This window comes from Pinus tabuliformis, chromosome J (assembly GCF_031772625.1).
Source record: "Pinus tabuliformis cultivar Carrire ecotype Pingquan chromosome J, CPIR1, whole genome shotgun sequence".
Lineage (NCBI taxonomy): Eukaryota > Viridiplantae > Streptophyta > Pinopsida > Pinales > Pinaceae > Pinus > Pinus tabuliformis.
The window spans coordinates 113,787,055-113,811,100 of record NC_142295.1 but is presented as its reverse complement, the minus strand read 5'-3'; the positions used below and the strand labels follow the sequence as shown (position 1 = coordinate 113,811,100).

The window sequence follows — 24,046 nt, the reverse complement described above, 5'->3', positions numbered from 1 at the left end:
CACATAACAATCTTACAAATATTCATAATCCATGCATGAAGAACGTGTTGGCCATAAGGCTTCTAATATTAAGTAAAATTTCCAAGACACATGTATACAATGAACACCACTAGCTCCAATAGTGGAGCATTGGAGCCACTCCTTGCTCCTCAAAAGAACTAGTTGGTCTCTCCAATTCCTTGTGGGAGGAGCCAAGGTGAAAAGGTACTTTTCTCATACAATGAGGGTGTATATATAACCAATGAGGTGGCACTTCACCTTCCTTGTGACCCTTTGACTACCCTCATGACTGTTTGACTTCCTATGACTTTTCAAATTTTACATGACTTCATATTCTGAATGTGTCCTTTGGACTTCCACTTTACAATACATTTTGAATAGATAATTACATGATTCACAATAATGATGTGGCATATGATGACTCATGACCGGACATGATATGACATGGATGACATGGATGACATGGACTGCATGATGATGTGGCAGTGCCAATCTATCCTTTTGATGCTTCTTTCTTTCTGCCTTCAATAAAAGATGTATCCAATACTTCATCTTCATGAGAGATATGATTTTTTCTTCATATCTACCCTCCAAAGGGTTTTGAATTAGATGGAATCTTCATGCGGTCCTGATCTTTGGTGTTTTATTGTAATCTAGTCTTCCTTTGTCTTCTCGTCTGATGATCATCTTATATTTTCAACTCCATATGTTTCTTCTAGCATGTCTCCCTTCTCCATCTCCTTCTTTATCATCTTGCCATAGCATGATAGAGTTCCTGCATCTACAATCAACACATGACAAAATGTCGCCAATCCCATAAACAAATATCTAAGATGTTGCACGATGATCCACTAACTAAGCCAGAACCGGGTGGTAGGCTGAGGGAGAGGCTCAGTGACTATGCAATTACATAGCTCAAGCAGTCAAGGGTCAGGATTGAGCCTTGAAATTGTGCAATGCATAGTTTAGGCTTGGATTGAGAAACATTGCAACAAAACAGGCAATTTGTGCCAGATTTAGCACCAGGCTTTAGTGCATTTTTTTCTTAATTGGGATGAGCATCCTGGCACTAAATCTAGCTATATTGTATAATTTTTAAAGTGTCATTTTTGCTCCAAATTTTTCATCTTTTTTTGCATCATATTTTGCACCAAGATTTGCTTTTGGTTTTACAACAGGTTTTGCTTCTAGTTTTGTGCCATTTTTTGCAGCTATTTTTGCATCTTTTTTTGCTTCCTGTTTTGTTCCATTCTTTTCTTCTATTTTTGTGTCGTAATTTGCATCGAGTTTTACACCATCTTTTGCATTCTATTTAGTGCCATTTTTTGCATCCAGTTTGTGCCATTTTGCATCTAGCCTTGTGTCAATTTTTGCTTCTATTTTCTACCTATTTTTACATCTATTTTTTCACCAGTTTTTGTGCCTTTTTTTGCACCATTTTTTGCATCTAATTTTGCACCATATGTTGAATTAGAATTAGCACCAAAATTTTCATCCATTTTTGCACCATTTTTTGCATCCGCTTTTGCGTTTGATTTGTCCCCCATTTTTTCATCTTATTTTGCACCATATTTTGCATCATTTATTGCATCCAATTTGGCATCATTTTTAACAACATTTCTTGCATCCAATTTTGCATCCTTTAGAGCGTCCAAATTTGCATCCTATTTTGAGCCATGTGTTACGTCCACCTTTGTATCCCATTTTGAGTCTAATGTTACGTTCAATTTTGAGCCATTTTTTCATCTACTTTTGCATTTGTTCTTGCACCAAGTTTTGCATCATTTTTTTGCACCTCATTTTGCATCCAATGTTGCATCTCAATTTGCATCCAAATTTGAGCCATTTTTATACACATTTTTGCACCATTTTTCCTACTTTTGTGTCCAATTTTGCAACATTTTTTATGTCCAATTTTTCATCCTTTTTGGTGTCTAATTTTGCATCCTTTTTGGCATCCAAATTTGCATCCTTTTTTCTGCCACATTTTGTGTCCACATTTGCATCTCATTTTGCACCTAGGTTTGAGTTTGAATTTGCATCTAGTTATGCATCATTTTTGGCATCCAATATGGCATCCTTGGTTTCACCCTTTTTTAGTCCCATTTTGCATCTTGTTTTGTGTCTTTTCTTACATCCTTTTTTGCACCCAATTTTGCATCTTAATTTTACACCATTCTTTGCATCCTCATTTTGGTGTCCATTTTTGCATCCTTGTTTGCGCCCAATTTGGTATCCTTTTGTATGCCCTATTTTGTTCCCTTCTTTGTGTCTAGTGTTGCACCCTTTTTTAATTCTACTTTAAAACCCTTTTTGTGTCATTGTTTGCATCTTGTTTTGATGGCTAGTTTAACATCCAATTCTACTCCCAATTTTTCATCCATGGTTACATCCACTTTTGTCTTCTTGTTTAGAGTGTACTTTTATTTCCATTTATGACCCCCTTTATGAGTTCATTTTACTAATTTCAATTACATAGTGAAATATATTACAATTTCTAAATATAATTTAAGAAGATATCACAATTCAAATTGATAACTTAATGTTTGTAAACAAATTTAAGAGTAATTGACAACATTCACCAAAAAAATAGCAGTATCATCATATATAACAATTCTCCATCAAAAAATCATTGACAATTTTCAATATACATATATGACTACTAAATCAACATCTATCACAGATATCATTATTCCAAGGTAAATTCACAACATTACATCCAAAAATAGTAATATCATCATACATAATGATTCTCCATCAAAAAGGATTGAAAATTTTAAACACATATATAAAGTAATAAGATAATACTAATAATATCCTCATCATCTTTAATAAAATCAACTAAGATTCAAATGTGTGATTATCAGATCAAAATATTTCATGAATATCATTAGTCTAAGGTAAATTCACAACATTCATCCAAAGATAGTAATATCATCATACATAATAATTCTCCATCAAAATAATGTTGATAATTTTCACTATATACATAAAATAACAAGATAATGATGATAATATCATCATCATATTTAATCAAATCAACTAAAATTCAATGTATGATTACCAAATCAAAGTGTTTCATAGATATCATTATTTTAATGTAAATTCACAACATCCATAAAAAAATAGGAATCTCAACATACACAATAATTATTCATAAAAAAAAATGTAAACAATTTTCAACATATTCATAAGGTAACAAGATAGTACCGATAGTATTATCATCACTATTCGAATCAACTAAAATTCAAATGTATGATTACCATATTAAGACATCCCAACTAAATATAAAAAATGACACATGGCTAGCTAGCACCACGAAAATCATAGTCAAGATCATCCTCATGATCATCATCCTAACCATCTTGGTAATCTCATCCACATCATCATCAACAATTCCATCGACATCCTCATCATCATCATCTCTGATATCTGATGTAAGCTTAGCAGAGTCTCTATCATCATCTTCGCGGTCATTACCTGTAGCATTCTGGAAAAAAAAATCAATATTACATGTTAGCATTAATTCCATAGCACAATGCTAACCATAAAACGAGGTAGGACATAATAAAATTTAATAGTACGAAAAATAAAATGAAAATATGGTTTACGATAAATTGGAGATCCAACTAAGATTACACTTGTAATTCACGTTAAGTAGTAGAAGCATCTTTTAATACATATGAAGTAGGTACCTAATTGTTCTTCATATTCTATTGTGAATGTTTCTTATGATGTCCATGAACGATTGGTAAATTAAGAGTTACAGGAAGATTTATTTCAAATTACAATTGTAATTCAGATTATAAATATAAGAATTTTTAACAAAAAAGGAATGTTACATGAAAAAGTAAATTGTTTTCAATGAAAAATAAGTCACATACAATGTGAATGTCACATGAAATATTGAGTTTTTTTAATGCATGTACTTTTCTCTATGATATAATGGATCCTAATGTTCATTCAAGAAAAAATGCTTACAAATAATTACTTCATTTTATCTATTATCACACTAAATCCATTATACTTAGTGACGACAATGATTCCATTCAATTTTTTTTGAACTCCCTAAATTATAATGTAAAAGAGAAATAAAATCTTGATTTCAGTTTAGATCTAAATCTAGTTGATTTTGAACTTCCTAAACCCTAAATTTTTTAAAAACAGTTTGATATTATTATGATTTTAGCACTAAATACAATGTATGTAGTGATGTAAGCAGGGGGCTTTCAACCAAACTAGGTTTAGGTGGAGTGAAAGGTAAGGTAAGGTGGACATTCTACAAAAAATTATTTGGAAGGAAAGATATCCCTTGTCTGCTAGTGGTGCTTAGGATTTAAAAACATGGAAACAAAGTTTGAAAGGTGCCAACAAGAATTAAAAATGCTCAAATTGATTACCTCTAGAGAGTGGGTTCATATTATCTCATAGATTATTGCAGTCTAGCTGAAAATTGGGTAAGATGGAATTTTTAGAATTGTAATATGAACAAGAATGTTAAAAAAAATGAATTCTAGAGCTATTGGGTTTTTATCACTAGAATTTTTTTATTAAAAACGTTTTTATTTTAGTTAAAAAATAAATTTCATCAATCTAGAAAAATGATTTCTAGAGTTATCGGGTCTATGAGCACTAGAAGAAGGTTTAGTAAAAACTTTTTTATTTTGTTTAAAAAGTAAATTTCATTTCTATAGTTCCAACTCACGACCCCAAGTTCCAACACCAAACTCCATTTCCAACTCACAACCCCAAGTTCCAACACCAAACCCCAAGATATGATATAGATCTATGAAGTACTAGTATGCGGCTAGGAATACAAATATGGCTATAAAAAATAACAGAAAGGGTAGACAATGAGACCTCTAGCTTATTTTTGATATTTTTGGCCCTGTGGGCATAGTCCAAAGTGCTGAGAGTTTCTTCGAGATATTGGAAAGATGGTGAAATAGTTGTTATTATGAAAGTATTTGTCCTCCCACACAACAAATCATGTAACAATATTGTAATCTTACTATCCCTGCACCCTTTTTCAAAGTTAGATACAAAATTACAGTCTAATTTCATTCTCAATTACACTAAGGGTCAAACTACTTACATGCCACTGAAAAACTAACCCAAATATACTTGTAAGGAACATGTCCAAGATGCTCCACAAGAGCAATAATAACACGACCTAATGTTAGTATGCTTTTGTTGATCTCCCCTACCTCCCTTGCACGGCCTTTCAGAATTCATTAAATAAATTACAAATATTTTTTTGTCTTTAGTCCCTCCTAGGATGTATGCAGTGTACACTAAATATCTCACACATAATCTAGTTAAGTTTGAATATTCAATTTTAGTTTTTCATGTTGTGTAGGTAGTAATATTTGACCACCAGATTCCAACCTTGCAAACCATAATCTATTAGATGTCATTCCAATTTATATACCAAGTACAAAAATAAGCTTGAAATTTACCATCTACTAAAATTTGGATAGTTTGAATGACCTCGCCTCCTTGACTCCTAACCGAGATATGTTTTATGAACCAGCAAGATCAACCAAATTAAGCTTTCCGCACTTAATCAACTATTCTCCTTCTAGTGTTGCTTCTTTGATACGAATTGTGAAAGAAAATAATGGATGGGAGTGACTGTAAAGAGAAAAAAATTATTCAGAACTAGAAGTTAGAACTAATCCCATATATGATGAGAAGAAACAACGTGGAGAGGATTTACTTTACCTAGATTTCTTGTTGAGAAGTGTTTTTGTTGTTCATCACTTAGCAAAGCCTCTTTCTAGTAAAGTAAATATTTCATTCGCCCTGGTAACTATTTCTTCCTCAAGGCCTCATACAAGTACCCCACCTTTTGTGTCATCCATCAATGCTAAGGGATTTCATTGTTTATCATCTAACATAACCTTAGATATCTCATCAGGTGCAAGCAAGTCAGTGATTTATTCATTGTACAACTCCAAGAAGGTGACATTGTATTCAACATTTTGGCTTTCTAAGGTGTCAAATATTTGCTTAACAACCCTTGGAATCACACTAGCATTGGATAAAAGCTCCCCATTTGATGCACTCTGCAAATGCAATGGGTACAATGGTTATACCTCCATCATCAAGTTTCCACCTAAGGCCAATATATTGCTAGATCTAAAAAGACCAACATTTTATAATTGATGACAACAAATAAATTAAGTGCAATTTAATAGGTGCCCCTTGAGGATGTTGTGCTAGAAAACCAGTTAGAATTATTCAGTCATGATTTCAAATAAGTCTTTGCAGTAAAAAGTATAAATTGGAAAATAGAAATGTAGCAATTTATCAGATAATTGAATGTAGCCCTGGGAATCATTAAAAAACTATCTTCATAGAAAAGCATCAAAACTTACTATTGACATTTTCCCTTCACCTTCCATGGTGTAAGTTTTTCCTGTGCCAGTTTGGCCATAAGGTAAAGATTGTGCAATTGAAACCTTATAATACTTCATTTACTATTGAAATGATAGCTTGATCATAGATATCCTTCTCTTGTGTAGATGTACCAAATACCTACAATTTATGAGATTTTCATGTAGCTAAATTTGCAGAGACAGAGATATAGTAATATTTACATTACTTAATGTGAGGCTTTATAGTACATCCAAAAAATTCAACAAAAAATGGGATGAATATGCTGTAAGATGAATTTCAACAAAATATTCACTTTGTTCAGTGGTTACTTATTAAACATATATGAAAATATTAATTGGAAAGAAAAGTAGGAATTTTCCATTTTTAGTAGGAAAGTAGGTCAAGGACATAAACTACATAACACACAAATTCTTACTTATAGAAACAAAGTAATACATGTAGGTAAAAAAAATAACATGAAATATTAAAAACAAGAATATTATGTGTATTTAATCAAATGCAATACATAGAATCTATACATAGATGGATTACAAAAAAAAATTGCTTTGAAATTTTCAACACATGTTAACGGTACCTCCTTAGGATCAACAAAAAATTGGAAGTATTATAAAATGGTAAATCTAACTCTTACTAGTAACTAAAACATATCAAACTAAAAATTATAACAATAAGTACAACATATCTGAAATTCAAATCATGTCAATGTTTTATTCTTATGAATACAGGAACTACTAGAATATTTGAATCCTAATCTAGTCATCATTTCTCCCCCCTTAACTAAATGATTAATAATAGAGACACTACCTCTCTTTAAAGAGGAATTTAGGGTTGTAAACTAAAAATAACCTAACCCTAAGCACCAAGGTTAGAATGCCCAGTTTGCATGCATACATGCATGAGCTTCCCTTCTAGAGAAATGTGCCTAGACTGGAGTAGCCTACACATGCACCTCACCTTCACCCTCTCCTTGGGATCAACAACCCACCTCTCTAAAATTTATTTAAAGTTATTTTCCTCAAATTGGAAAAGTAAATCATAAATAGAAAAATAACTCAGAAAGAGAACTTAACTAAAATAGAAAATTGAACTGAACTAGAATTTTCTAAATCTGGAACAACAATGAATTGAAGGTGGCAAAACTGGAAATAAACTAAGACTGAAGCATGCATGTGCCCTCTACTCCCCTACTTAATTATGCCTCCCTCACACTTTGTTGCACACATGATCCCAAGTAGAATATTGTACGGATATGTTGTTGTACTAACTTATTGTTATGCAAACCAAAGTCTTGGACACATTCACAAGTGCATGTTGAACTAACAAGTGTGCCTAGGACAAAAACTCTAACACTCTCTCTTACCAAAAAAAATATTCTCTTCCAAACACAAGATTCTCTTACTGCATCACAAACCTCCCCCCCATTGGGGCTTGATCAAATTGTTTACTTCCTATAAAACTAAAGAAACATGAAGATAGATCATTGTTTCCTTCTATACTCTAAACACTCTTTGGAATCTTCAAGGTGAAAACCTTTGATACAAGAAATACCACATCAACAACCTGCCAACATCCTTTTCCCTTCATGTCAACTTCACTGATCAAAGTCTTCCCACACCACAACATGAATTGTTCTAGATTTCCTACAATTATGAACTCATATGTATACATGGCCAAAATAAGTTTATCAGATCTATCAAATAAATAAGTGGCATCTACACTAAATTTATAAAATCCCAGCATGAATACAAACACATTGATACCAAAATCCAAAACTAGTGATGCATGCATCAACCCATCCAAGGAAACTCCCACTTCCTCATAGAATCCTTAAACCATTGGAGTAAGAGTCTCATCAAGGTAAACTCCCTATCCCTGAGAGAATCCTTTAGTAACAACCTTATCTTGGCATTCTTCCATACTCCTATCAACTACAATCAAGGAATCAATCATTGATTCCACAAATAATTTTGTAATTGTCTCCTCGAGGCTAAAGGAATTCTCCTCCATCGTGGCATCATACCATACTTGTTCAACCAGATCTATGAATAGGCTGCAAAGGTCAATTTTTTACTTTTTTGGATGTTGTCTTCAATGGTAACTTGATGACCATCAAACTCAACCAAATACTATAAATCTATCATGCAAGAAACTTAAAGCAAGCTCTTCATTAAATCAGGAACATACAAGATAGAAATTAACTCAAACATCACTTTAAGGCATCTAGAAAGACGTGGAGGCCAATCCCTTAACAAGATATGTGGCATACTCCACATGCATTCCTCCCACAAGCCATATGTATCAAAGATCCATTGCACACATTCCACCCGACACCAAAAACTATGTTTCATGGAAAGACATGACACCATAGAGAAGGTAGTATCAAGCTTGGCAGTCAACTCATTCACACTTTAAGAATCTACACTTCCTGCTAAGTCACATGACACAACACATGGAAATATAAGTGTCCAACATGAGACATGATGAACTCAAATACAACATACAAAGAATATATATATGAGTATGTGGAATTCACTATTTTGTGAATTCCACATACAAAAATGAAATATAGACAAAGATTCAATTTCTTTTAGAATTTAGAAACTAAAACATTTACTATTTTACATGACAATGATACAAATTCAATCATACAACTTTTTCTCTTGAGTCCATTCTCTTGGTAAAAGATGTTTTTTCCAGAATTTGATGTTGTTGGATCCCCACTTCCAACAGATGGAGCACTAACAGACCCTGAAGAAAATGAAGGAAGGGAAACAACATTATTGGGGAAATTCCTCCCTTTCCTTTGACCTTTCCTAGTTTCCCTTGATGATTTAGTCATGATTTCTGTGAAATGAGGAAGATAATGGATTTTTGTAGGAAAAACTTGGATATTGGTGGACAAATCCACTTCCTCAGCACTTTGACTACACTAACAATAACCCTAAGTTGTACTCCAAAACATCTCACACCTCCAACCTATTGAGTGAAATGAGCTCAAATGAATGGGAAAACATGTTTTTATGGGACACAAGCCTCGTTTACAAGGGACATGGTGAGGGAACATGTCCATAAGACACATGTCAGAAACATTCCCTCATGTATCAGTGTCCACCACATAGGATATGGGACACAAGCCTTATTTGGACATGTCTTGTTACTTAGACTTTCTACAAAATCATGTTGCTATTTCTTGGCCATCTTCTTCTCAAGACATTAAGATGCATAGTTTCCCATATATTCACACTTGATGCACTTGATATGACTCAATATTTCTTCCCTTAACATGATTCTTCCTCCTTGATTTTTTGATCCATGTCTCAAGTCCTCATTTATTTCCTCCTCTTTGGTAATTCATCCTCAAAACCATTTGAGACTTGTTATGGTCTCAACTCCTCCCCAGTGAAAGACATCCCACAACTGTTCAAATTCAATGAATTTTCCCACCAATAAATAACCTGAAAAAGTGGTGCCAAGTTGAACTAAGGCCATTCAAAGAAATCTAAATTATCTTATCATCTTTGATTTTGTCACCAACTACACCAAGTTGGTCTCTCAACTCTGCTAACTTTATCAAATAACTTGCTATTGAATCTGTCTTGCTCATGCAAGTCGTGGTGAGATTTTTGCTCAAGAACATATTCCCATATATGTTCACACTCTAGCATAGGGTTCCCAAGACATCATACATATACTTTGAAATCTTCATCCTAACGATATGAGGGACCAAATGACCTTTCATCGAACCCAACAAGACAAGCTCACATTCACTGCAATCTTAATGTACTTCACTAAATCTTTGGGACATGTAGATAGCATGACCCTTGTTTCCAAAAGGCACCAAAAATTTAAAGCTTTAGGATATTCTTCAAACTACATTTCCATGGTACAAAGTTGGAATCACCTTCCAAATGCTAGATGCATGCATACTAGGAATGGCCAATTCTACAACTCTACAAGAAAAACCTTAATAAACAAATCAGTAAAAATAAAAATCAAAGTCACAACTTACCCTGATTGCAAATCACCAATGTCTTGTAAAACTTAATCTTCTAATCACTAGAGGATCCTGGGCATCAACACCCTCTCAACCCTTCTCAGGTCCACATGTGACAACTACTAGCTTGGATTTGCCTCAACCCCTAAAGTTACTTGGGCTTCACACCGTCTGAAATATTTCGAGAGTTATTCTCTCCATACACAACGTCTAGAAACTTTCATATACACCACTCTAATACCATGTTGATGTTATTGGCATGCAGTAACAGTATTATCAATCTGACCTAACCAACCTACTTAGGATAACAAAAAAATAAAAGTACTATCAAAACTACAATTTGATTTGTATTAGGAATTGAAAGTTTGAAACACATAAAACTGAAAATCATAACAACAACTCCAACATATCTGAAATTCAAATCACATCACTATTTATTAATCTGAAAACAAGAAATATTGGAAGTAATAAATCAGAACTCTATTCACTCACTAATCTCTACTGAATAAAATGAATAAGAATAGAGACCCTGCCTCTCTTTATAAAGGAGGTTTGGGTTGTACAATAAAAATAACCTAACCATGTGCACCTGGGTTGAAGTGTCCAGCATATGCATGTGTGTTGGCCTCCTATAGAACTACACTTGGATTGGAGTGGGATACACACACACCTTTCCTTCACCCTCTCCTTGGATCAACAACCTCTCTCTAAAACCTATATAGTGCTCTTTTCCCGAAACTGGAAAATTATAGAACTACACCTGGATTGGAGTGGGCTACACACACACCTTGCCTTTACCCTCTCCTTGGATCAACATCCTCTCTCTAAAACCTATACAGTACTCTTTTCATGAAACTAGAAAATTAAATCATAAATAGAAAAGCAACTAAAAAATAGAAATGCATTGAAATATAAAACTGACTTAAACTAGAATTTTATAAATCTGGAATAATAGGGAACTGAAAGTGGAAAAACAGGGAGTAAACTAAGATTGGGGCCCTTAATTGCACCTCCTTCGCACTCTACTACACACAAGAACACAAGGAGACTGTTGTATAAAGTGAAAACCTGACGATGTGTGCTCCCAGACCTTGGATAGTACCTTTGGAGGTACCTACTGAACTGGAAGATGACCCGCTATAACTCTGTAAATAATGGTGAATTGAGAGGGAAACATTCTTGGTTAATTGTCACCTAAATATCCTGTAATATATATTTGTCAACATTCTATGTATTGTTTTAGAGAGTCGATACTACATAAATAGTTTTCTATAACAATTATCATTAGCATGCTACCTTTTCCCTTCTGTTGACAAAAAACATATATTCTCGCAAATTGACTTTTGGACTCATCCTTGACCATTCTACAAAACATAACCAGTTGGTTCGAAACAATTTGATGAGCATTCCATTTTTCTAAATGTTAATAGTTTGTTTCCAACTAGTATGATGAGACTTTCATGATGCATTCAGTGCCAATTCAAATAGTTACAACTCTGATTTAAAAGTACTAGTGTGAAGAGGATTGATTCTCAAAGTTATTTTCTTCAAAATAAATCCATGTAAAACAAACGAAATGTGTTTCTCATCGAGAAAACCATGAGATCCTACCCTGAGCTATATAGAAATCTCTTGATTCAGGAAAACACTTGGAAAATCTTTGTTCAAATTTTAAATAAAAAATGGCAAGCATAATTTTCAACCAAGCTGTAGGGAGACTTTAAACCAATTTGGTTGAAGGAGACTTACAAAAGAGTCAAAACTTGTCACTTAAGGAACTTAGTAAAAACAATTCAAAATTTAATAGCGGTCAAGGTCATTTGTTTAAGATGTTTACAGAGGTTATACACCATTGAAGTGTTTCTCAGGCTCGTAGAAGTAATTGATAAGGATTAGACCTGGGTCCCGGAGCATTTTGAAGGTTATATTTGTTGTAAATATTTTTTTTTCTAAACATTGAATGATCCAAAATTAGGCGGGTATAAATGTACACTACTGAGAATATTTTAAATACAAAGAGAATATGGCACAGCTGCTCCAAAAATATAAAAAGATTGGCAAATATGTCTATTTACAAGGCCTCCTTGGCCACTTCAAACCCTTTCAAAGTGTCTAAATATTTTCTACCTTCAGAGAAAGGAGGGTTTCCAAAATAAAACCACGTTGAGATAAAATTTGGGCGAAACAACATAATTTTCCATTGCAGCTTCTTTATATGATGCAGTTTTAAGTTTCCACACAACTACAATACATCTCGTTGAATGTCAATATTTCGATGCAGAGGAAAATTTTCATTATTTATCATTCATCATAGAGTTGTTTTCATATTTTCCCATTGAATAAGAACTAAATTATGTGAAGTAATTTTGTTTTGTGCATGCCAGACTAAAAGCAAGGATTACAAGCCTTTGTTAGATGCAAATCTAACATACATTAGCTCCTCCAACTCTGGAAAGAAAAAAAACGTTGGATTTGCATCCAATGAAAGCTACATAATCCCTATTTAAGGGTTAAATACAAGCTCACTATTACCATTAATATTTACAAAAGGTCTAGGACATTACCTTGTTGAATGTAAATGTTCAATCTGTTTGCTTGCTAGTAATATTTTGACAGATGATAACTTCTTGCTGGAAGTCATTGCATGTCACAACTGGAGGCATGTTTCTTCTCAATTCTTCCTCGCTAAATGGCCTAAGTCACCTAGCCAAATAAAAAAACTCACCATGGAAGGAGAAAAATTCAGAAAAAATACTATAAATAAAATGCAAGTGAAAAAGGAATGACAGTGAAAAACCTGCATACCTGCAATGGAGTAGAACCTCGACATGGACACCTTGTCGTTCTCATGGTAGATCAACATTTTTGTTGTACTCTCAAATAATGGATGAAGAAGATCCAAAGGAAGAAAACTAACAGAGGGTCAGGTAAGGAAATAAGGGTTTGGGAATGGTCAAGAACAAGGGTTCCAGTTTGAAAATCCATGTTCCCGCTCACATCCTGAGTGCCATGTGCTCCTGTACTTTTTGATTTTGAGAGGGTTTCTTTCTCTATTTTCTTTGTATTATCTCTCTCTAGAATTCACGAGTGGGGCAGATGAGAAGGAAACATCGATGTATGTATTGAATTTCAACTCTCTGACCTTCTCTCTTAATTCTTGTTTTTTTGGGAAAACTTCTCTCTTAATGTTAATACTATCAATTGCTCCAAAAGCATGCAAAGATACCCCAATAAGAATGTTAAGTTAAAAACTTTGTGGTTTAGTTTTCATAATTAGTTAAATATAAATTGATATGTGTTATATTGCAAATGGGACCCATTGAAGTACTACATAGATACGCTCCTAAACATGAAAGGCATAGCATTATGACAGAAGATCATGGAGGAGTCGCAGGTGCGCATTATGGAGGAAAAGCCACTGCGTAGAAGATTTTGAGAGCTAGATTATGGTGGCCTACAATGCATAAGGATGCAAAATACTTTTTTCAAGCATGTGATGTATGCCAAAGGATAGGAAATCCATCCAGAATAGATGAAATGCCACTAGTACCACAGGTGACTTTGCAAGATTTTGATAAATGAGCAATTGACTTTTTTGGACCTATTAGTCTGCCGGGGAAAAGGATTGGTGCAACATATATCATCACCGCGACTGATTATTTGACAAGGTGGTCTGAGGCAAAACCGATGAAGGATTGCAGTTCAGAAACCATTGCGAAGTTAGTTTTCGAATATATATTGTCCAGGTTTGGTTGTCTGAAGATCTTGATGAGCGACCAGGGGGCACAAGTTTTTAATAAGATGATTGAAGCACTAACTGAGTAATTTCAAGTTTACCATTAGAAGAGAACTCCCTATCATCCTCAGGTAAATGGGACAGTGGAATATTTCCACAAGATTCTGGAGAATGCATTGACCAAGGTGTGCAATGTAAACATAGATGACTAAGACTTGAGGATTCTAGTAGTGTTGTGGGCATACTGAACGACATGTAATAAATTGATTGGGCAGACCAATTTCAGGTTGTTATATGGAAAAGAATAATTTATGGCTATGGAATACGTTATGTCGAGTCTAAGAATTGTAGTTGTCATAGATATGGCAGACCTTGACATGATGAAGGAAAGAATGTCGCAGATACTAGCTTTAGAAGAAGACAGATTCATAGCAGGATTCCATCAGCAAGTGTAGAAAGCAAGGGAGAAAGCCTGGCATGACAGACATATCAAAAATAAGATATTTTGAGAAGGGGATCTTATATTATTATATGACAGTAAGTTCACGAAGTTCCTGGGAAAATTCAAAACACATTGGTTGGGGCCATATATCGTCAAGAACATTTCAGATGGGGGTGTTGTTTAGCTCACGAAGTTGAATGGTCAAATGATTCCAGGATGAGTGAATGGTAGTAGATTGAAGATATACAGGGATGAATATGTCCCTGGAGCTTCACACTGAAAAATGAAGGGGAGGAAGTCTTAGTGCCACCTTCAGTTGAAAGTGGGCACGAGACTATAAAATACTCTGCAAGAAGGGACTTCGTCGAAGGAAGATTACTGTGCGATACTTAGGAGTATGATGAAGTTTGAAGGAACTCTGATGAAGAATAGGTGACTATGCCAAAGGGGAATCTGACGAAGTTAGCTGGAAATATGATCGTTGCAAGGAAAAAGGGCACCGTTAAAAGGAAATTACCGTTGAGGGGCATGAGAGAAAATAGTTTATAAAGCACAACTGGCTATTTCTAACCCATACCTGCATTAAATGAGCTAAATCAAAGGCAATCACGAGCCTAGGAATTCTAAATCGTTATAAGAACCACATCCCGTGCCACATTTTACACTTTACTGCCTAGAGAGATCAAAAATTGCGCCTAAGTGAAGAAGAGTTATTGCATGTCTGATTGGTTAGGATATTTACAAAGAAAGGCTAGCTAGTATCATGGATTCACAAATAGCAAAGACCGTAGGGGTGAATGTACCCATTTCCCTGACGCGCTTAAGGTAACCAAGAAAGGTGCCTGTACAACCACAAGCACAGGCACAACCACAATCACAATCACAGAAGACAAAGGAGAAGAAACCGACTGAGGTCTCTCCTACAGAATTAAGAATATCACCACAGAAAAAGAAGCAGAAGGAACTGCAGACGAAGAACGTGGAGAATAAAGGAAAAAATCCTATGAAAAAAGGAAAGAAACTGATGCAATATGAGGGACCTCAGTAGGTCGATAACAGTGACGAAGAAGCTGAGTTTCAGCGAAAGGAGACAAAGGATGTGGAGATTCCCTTTGTGCTCCCATGGTACATTCCATCGAGAAAGTCGGGCACAAAGTCATTTAGGGAGACAAATGAAGGGAAATTCGCTACCTATATACCACTATTGTCGGAGGAGGTGCCTTTTGAAGGAGAAGTGTTGGGGAAGATCCCCCAGCTCAAAATGAAAGACTGGGATTTCAATGATAGAAGAAAATACTCACAGTTTGAGCCCAGTTGGTACCTAAAGAAAGTCTACTACCTAGATATCGGAGTTACAATATTGGAACCACAACAATGGGTTGTGGGAGTGCAGAGAGTAGTGCTCTTGAACATGCTGAATGTGCCACACTTCAGTTGAAGTCCATTCAGTACAATTTATGTGTGGTAGCTCCTCACACTGGTACATGATGATTGTATTTGGCTAGGTATGAGGATCCCGATTGATGAGATTCTCATCAGGAGAATAACAGTGCTGCCATATCAAGGAAAGGACCTTGCAAATGAATTCGTGGGTAAAAACAAAGACAAGGAGATGGCCTAGATGATGAAGGAAAAGTTTGGATTAGTGAAGAAATCCCACAGATATGAGATAAACTCTATCGAGCATCAAGGTGTGCGCTTAGCCGCACATATCCTAGTGGGGAAGATCGTGAGGAAGTGCAGGGTCAATGATGTGCTTGCAGAAGTAGTGTCATTGGCTGAGCAGTGCAATGCAAGGGTACAGTTCAATTGGGTTGCCTATCTATGTGGGGAGTTTTTAATGGATTGCATGGAAGCACAAGAAGAAGGAAATACCTTCCACTATTCCTGACTGCTAATTCTTATTGCACTTGTTGCATAGAAGGAGCTGGAATATTCTTAATTTCCGACTATTGAGGTAGATGTGTGCGAAGAACCAAGGTATGCTTCGCTATGGTTTACAAAGGCGTCGACGTGTGCAACAAAGAATACGATATTCTTTGTAATCATGGCAATGGATCTGCATATGGTGGTTAATCAGTATCCCAAACTATCACTGATCTTGTATAAACAGTACTGCCATATCGTGGAGTTCAAGGTAGACTTTCACAGAGCGTATGTGAAAGCGATGAAGGACCCAACAGAGACATGGCATTCATTACCATACCTAGTAACATAAGATGATCTCCTTGCGGTAGTTCGGAATTAGATAGAGGAATTGATGACTCCACCCAATGGAGTGGTTGGAGCAGTTGGCACAGAGAAGGGTACCTTGTAGGGTGCGGGTATGAGTAGAAAATATGTTGATGGAGAGACAAAAGAAATAGGGTGAGGATAGGAACACAACAAACACCTCAACGATGCAGAGGTATCAAAAGATTCACCATTTGTGGTGAAAATGAGGCCAAGAAAGAAGTAGAAGGTAGATAAGAGTAAGGGAGTAGTGTTGCTTATCCTCACTGATGGGGACATCGACAAAATAGAGGAAAAGATCCAAGAGATCAACATGGAAACTTGGGACAAGATTGATGATCACTACAAAGCGATCTTGGCTGAGGTGCAGCAAGGCATTGTGGAGCTGAAGGTGTTGCCGCAGGCAGCAAGGCAACTAGAGCAGTTAACCTAGCCCTTGCAGCTAGAACAATGACTGGAAACAACTTACAGAGTTAGGATGTTACACGTGCCAGTTGGGGCACTGATGTTTGAAGCAGCAACAGATAAAGAGTGAGCCAAATCATAACACAGTGTCTAGATGAATGTCCCTGTGTTACTCCTATATATGTTGCATGAATTTCGCCAAGGTATCACCGCAGAATTGCAAGAACGAGAACAACATATGTCGTTGTTAAAATCAAAGGTGGAGTCAGAAAAAGCATCAATGAAGAAGGAAATGGAGAAATTGGTCAAGGATAGGGAGGAAGTAAGGCAACAACGAGAACAGCTAGAGACAACCATTGTTAAGACTTGCAACACAGTTCTATATGTGCAGGTTTGGGAGGATGAACCACGAGTAGAAAAGGTTGTGAAGCTCACCCTCACGATCAAGGACTCAAAGGATACTATGGCTAAGTTGAAATTTGAATACGAAGTGTAGATATCAGAGCTACAAATAAGGTTGCAGCCAGTGATGCCACCATAGGTTCGGGAATAGAGACAAAGGGATCTCAACGCAACATTGAAAGGCATATCTGATATGGTGGTAGACTATGGAAAGTTTCTCAACCATACGGTAAGGATTTGGATGTCACTGTAGGAGGATCCAAATGTCTTGAAGATTGAGGAGGAACTGTAGGCCAAGTAGAAGAAACGTGATGAGATCCTGATAGCTGTGAAGACCTTACCAGTCTTGCAGAGGCTTGCCAACATTACTGAAGGAAAGAACCTCCAGGTGCAAATAGATGATCTTAAAAAAAAATCACATATCTTGCAGGAGAGGACTCAATCGTGGCAGGAGGATGCCCTCCAACTTTTATAGGAAGTGGATGAGAGGCTGAAGGAATTAAAGAGAAGTGAAGCAGAAATATTGCAAAATACTGTTGGCCCTACTACAAAAGCTTTGTTGAAGGAGGCTCGGTAAGAAGAAAAAATGATGGTAGAAACGGTCTAGTAGTACAACGCGGTGTACAACGGGATCACAACAAAGATCAAGGGTGTCGAAGTTGAGTGACTTGGGATGAGTCATGGGTGAGTGTTGGGGGCCTGTTGGGCATGGCCCAAATTGGTCCAAGTTTTGGGTAAAATACCTTGCAGAAGAAGGAGCAGACCACACGGAGCTGGGGAAGATATATTCATCGCACAATATTTTAGGGCTTTGAGGATGGGACAAAATGTTTATTTTGTAACGGTATTGGGTATTAGTCCTTGTTTTATGGATCCATGGGATGTGGACCATGGCTTTTGTAAATATGAAATTTATATAAGAAGATGTAATACTTTGTAATTGAATCATATCATCATAAGTGAATTGAATCTTTATATTTGTATCTGTGGTCTATATTTTTGGGGAAGGCTCTGCAGTTGAGTACGTGGAGGCCTGGAAGAGTCTACATCTGAGTGCACAAACCACCTACAACTGGGTGTGCAGGTTGAAGACGTATATATACTGAATATTTATATTAATAAAGAATAAGTTTTGGTGAATAATTTTCTATCTTTCAATGTTCAGTCTTTGTTGTTGTTAGTATCGTTATGTATGATTTTCACTGAATTATGCGAATAACTATAAGATATACTGTTATTTTTTAGAGTTTATGGGTTTAATGTGATTATGTTAAATTAATCATCTATGTGAAGTTCTTATGCACGTGGAGCTATAAGATCAATATAGAGTAGAAGTAAATACATGGCGCCACTGCGCGGATATCCCTTCGGTTGTAGAAGCCTGGTTCTGCAGCCTCCCATAACTGCTTCGGGTGAGACTATGATATGCTTGCATATCATTGCCGAAAGGGCCAGAAGTTGAGGGATTTGTTGGTGCGCAACATACTTTGAACTTGGGTCAAGCCCCCTCAAACCAACACAGATCGACATTTTTATTATAATCACAAATAATGGATGAAGAAGATCCAAAGGAAGAAACCTAATAGAGGGTCAGGTAAGGATAGGAGGGTTTGGGAATGGTTAATAATAAGGGTTCCAGTTTGAAAATCTGTGTTCCCGCTCGCATCCTAAGTGCCTTGCGCTCTAGTACTTTGTGATTTTGAGAGGGTTTCTTTCTCCATTTTCTTTGTATTATCTCTCTCTAGAATTCAGGAGCAGGACGAATGAGAAGGAAACATCGATGTATGTATTGAATTTAAACTCTATGAGCTTCTCTATTAATGCTTATTTTTTTGGAGAAAACTTCTCTCTTAATGTTAATATTATCAATTGCTCCAAAAAGGTGCAAAGATACCCCAATAAGAATGTTAAGTTGAAAAATTTGTGGTTTAGTTTTCGTAATTAGTTAAATATAAATTGATATATTAGATTTAAATTTTTAATGTTTTATATTTTTATTAATGTTTTGTTTTCTAGGAAATATTTAGACAAGATCCACAAAGAACCCAAAGATCCAATACCACTGCAGATCATGAGCAGGATAACTCACAGAAACAATAGTCACCTACTACCAAATTTGCGCCTTCAGACTCATCATAGCCTTATGTTGAGCCATCTCAACCCTCAATGTAGGAAGCTCATTCTTCCATCAATATTAGGCACATAAGTCAGCTACATTCTTATTCTTCCTTAAATAAGTTACATTACTCCACTGAATTACAAAATAAGTCGAATCCACACAAGTCAGTGCCTTTCTTTCATCTAGTAATGACCACACATTGTCACATAAGATCACAACATCATCCTCCATGTATTCAACTGGCCTTTTTCTGTAACAAGTTCTAACAACAACACCCCAAATCCATAGACATCACATCTTTCATTTATCTTAAGGCTCTGACAGGAAAATTCGGGTGCCATATATGCTAATGCACTCAGTATTTTTCTACAAATAACGCATCTATCAAGCATGGGAAACAACTTTGCAAGGCCATAATTTGTAACTTTAGGGTTGTAATTCTCATCCAACGAAATATTGTTTGATTTTATGTTATAGTGTATGACTGGTTGTTTGCAAGCATGGTGAAGATTTGCAAGCCCCATTGCAGTTCCCAAAGCTATATTAAACCGATTTGACCAACTTAACAGGGGATTTGTTTGGGATCTTTCGTGAAGTCGACTATACAAAGTTCCACTTTGAATGTATTAATATATAAGAAGTTGTAATTATGGTGTCAAGTAGTAGCCTTGAAAATTCACTAGATTTGGATGCTTGATTCTACACAAAAGTTGTATCTCCTTCTCAAAGTCTTATTATGATTTAACCAAATTTGAAACCATCGGATTCTTTATAGCAACTTCTCGCCTGTCCCCTAGGACTTCTTTGTACACAATGTCAAACCCTCCCCTTCCAAGCTCACAATCTTTGTTAATCAATGCATGAGCGCTAGTCATCCAATCCTCAGATGCATGATCAGAGTTGGGTGTAAACAGAACCAATTTTCCTAGAGCCATATCAGTGGATGGGGACTGAGAAAAGCTATCAAGCATAAGATTCATCGATTTTGAATTGGATTGTGCTCTTATATTCAGGATAGTCACAACAACAACACCAAATGTAATCGTAGCTATTGCAGATATTGCAATTATTGCAAAAACACTTCTGTAGATATTACAAATCTCTAGATATTATTGCAATCATAGTTGATGTAGATATTACAATTCCACTGCATCTAGATTTAATCACTTGAATTCCTCCTTCAGTTGGACTCCCGCTCATATTTGGATTTAGAATTATTGTCTTATGCATAACCACGAGACAAGTAAAATTCACTCCCAATCCACATAGGCCTGCATTTCATTCAAGAGAAGTCATGTTTAATGTGTTGAATATATGGCCTTTTGATATCCTCCCTTTAAGTTTGTTGTGGGAAAATTTTACCCATAATAGATGACCCAAATTCCCTAATTGCTAGGGTAATTCTTTAGTAAGATTGTTCATTTCCAAATTAATCTTTTATCAGTCAACTAAACTTGGCTAATTCCTTGGGTACATTTCTAGTCAAACTATTGTTTACCAAGCTTAGCAAAGCCAAAGATGAACATTCGCCAATTTCTGTAGGAATTCGTCCAAATAAGAAATTTCCATCCAGTTGCAACACTGAAAGAGCACTAGCATTACCAAGTCTCGCAGGTATGGCTCTAAACAGATGATTATAACTTAGATCCAAAGACACCAGTGACTTAAGATTACCAATCTCTGACAGAATCTTCGAGGCGATAAGGTTATCTGACAAGTTCAATAGCTTTAAATTGGAGCATTAAGTGATTGATGGAGATATTTCCCCACTCAAGCTATTGTGTGACAAATCCAGTTCTTTCATAAATTGGTATGATTTTGTAGAACCAACTTGCAGAATGCTCCCATTGAGAAAATTCCATGACAAATATATGTTCTGTAAACCCAACTGAAACAACTCACTAAGAATGCTTCCAGTAAATCCATTCCTGCTGAAATCAACCAAGTAAAGCCTACTATAACCCAATAAAGATTCCAGAATGGGTCCCGAGAGCTTACTATATGATACATTGATGAGCCTAACATTCTGCAGGGAGGAAATGGAGGGAATTTATCCAGTGAAACTGTTTCTTGACAAATCTAGAGACTTGAGATCTCTCAATATTCTTATCCATGATGGGATAGTTCCCACAAACAAATTAGTGATAACGCTCATAGCTGAAACAAAATTCAACCCTTTTGGGGAATCTAGCATCCCACTTGAAAACAAGTTATGACTAAAATCTAAAATTTTCAAAAGAGAACAATCACCTAAATCAACTCGCAAAGGGCCAGAAAAGTTGTTATTCTTGAGATGAATCTCTCGAAGAGTACTGAGACCCCCAATACCCACAGGCACAACTCCTACAAAGGAATTGTGGGACAAGTCCAGTGATCTTAGATTTTTCAGTGACGAAATTGACCCAGGAAGAGACCCAGACAGATGGTTTGGAGACAAGTTCAATGTTGTCAAACTGGAACAAGAGCTCAGGCTAGAAGGAAGGGCACTTTGCAACGCATTGTGGGAAAGGGAAATGACTCTAAGTGTATCACATTATTGAAAGAGTTGGGCAAGAATTGCACTAGAGAACGCATTGTGATTCAAATTCATGATTTTGTGTTTGGGACTCTGTGCCAGATCTTTGATGATATTGATATCGCCAGAGAAATTGTTGTAGGAAAGAGAGAGAATGTGAAGGGACTGAATCCTAGTGAGACCTCTGTTGAGCACCACTTCTATGACTCTTCCTATTTTGGGGCTACATACCACACTTGCCCACAAACATGGGTTGTCATCATCCTCATTCCAAGAAGCAAGGGACAATTTTGGATCGTCAAGTCTTCCTTGAAAACTATGAGTCCCAACACATCATCATTCACCTCAAGCCCAAACTGGCTCAGAGAAACCACAAGAAAAACTACAACTTCCAACATAGTCAAATGCAACAGGCCACCCATTGAAGCTGGATACTACTACTATCACTCTACAACTCTCAATGAACTAAAAACTTGCATTACCTTAGGGACTTGTTTCCTTCCACATGCTACAGTTCCATTAAAGCCCTAGGCGATTCCTCTTACACGATTACAAAATTTTATAGATTGGAAATGTATCCATACATTGGAAACAGGTCCATCGATTGGAGACAACAAAATGCAAGAATGATCCGGACCATCATTTTTATGGTTTTGATGTTATTTTGGGGCGATTGTGGGTATACGTAGAGCCAAATCTTCTTACATGATTAAAATTTTTCTAGATCATAAATGTATCCATAAACTAGAAATAGGTCCATCGATCAGAGACAACAAAATTGCAGGAATGATCCAGATCAACGTTTCCATAGTTCTGATTTGATTTTGGGGGAGTGTGGGTATATGTAGAGCTGAATCTACTTACATAATTAAAATATTTCCAGATCAAAAATGTATCCATAAACTGGAAACATGTTCATCGATTGGAGATGACAACATTGTAGGAATGATCTGGATCAACATTTATATGGTTCTGAGTTAATTTTGGGGTGAGTGTGGGTATAGGAAGAACCGAATCTGGTAAATTTTCTTCCTGGTTGACCCTTTATAGAAAGCTATTGGCCCTGAGCATTTCATAATGAAAGATAAAATAATTTATTAAAGGTCAATGGGTCTAGAAAGTAAAACAAACCATGCCAAGAGAAAACTATGGAGCAAACTCTGCATAAAATAGAATTCCCCCTAGGAAGATGGTGACTAAGAAGTATATTTACTTTCGATTCATGTAAATACTAAGTATTGATTGTCCCTGATTGGTGAAAGTAATACAAGAGAAATCAAACTCTATGTTATGTGTGAAATTTACCTTTGATTAAAAAGTTTCTAGGGTTATTAAGCAATGTTTTGTTCTTTCTGTTCAAACTTGAAATGTATTGGGTTGTATGAAAATCTGGACTACACAAAAATTGCACCAAGCTTGAAGATTGTTGTAGGTAATACCAATGGTAATATATTGGTATTGAAAGTTGAGATCTGAAGATATGTCCGTCATATGGTAAGGAAATCTGTGAATTATGCCAGAGCAAAGTTTTCTGTATAATCATTGTTGAATCTGGTTGAAATATAAATGACATGCAGAGTTTGGATTGGAACTGGAGCTTGTAGAGGAGCAATTGACTCATCACGTGGGGAAATTATTTTTAATTACCAAATGAATTATAAACCTATAATGGATCCAACACACATAAATGACTTTAGGTCATAATTACAGGAACTTCTTGTAATCACAATTGTAAATCAAGATTAAGAAGGATGTTGCGTGTGAATGGATAATTGTTGGTAGCATTAATTTCCTACCAG

The 24,046-nt window shown here is 35.8% G+C and overlaps 2 pseudogenes; both read right to left on the bottom strand.

Moving 5' to 3' along the window:
• Positions 1-4,740: 4,740 nt before the first annotated feature.
• Positions 4,741-14,309, bottom strand: LOC149225800 (kinesin-like protein KIN-5C; annotated as a pseudogene).
• A 5,498-nt stretch (positions 14,310-19,807) lies between these two features.
• Positions 19,808-22,669, bottom strand: LOC149225799 (uncharacterized; annotated as a pseudogene).
• Between the last annotated feature and the right edge of the window lie 1,377 nt (positions 22,670-24,046).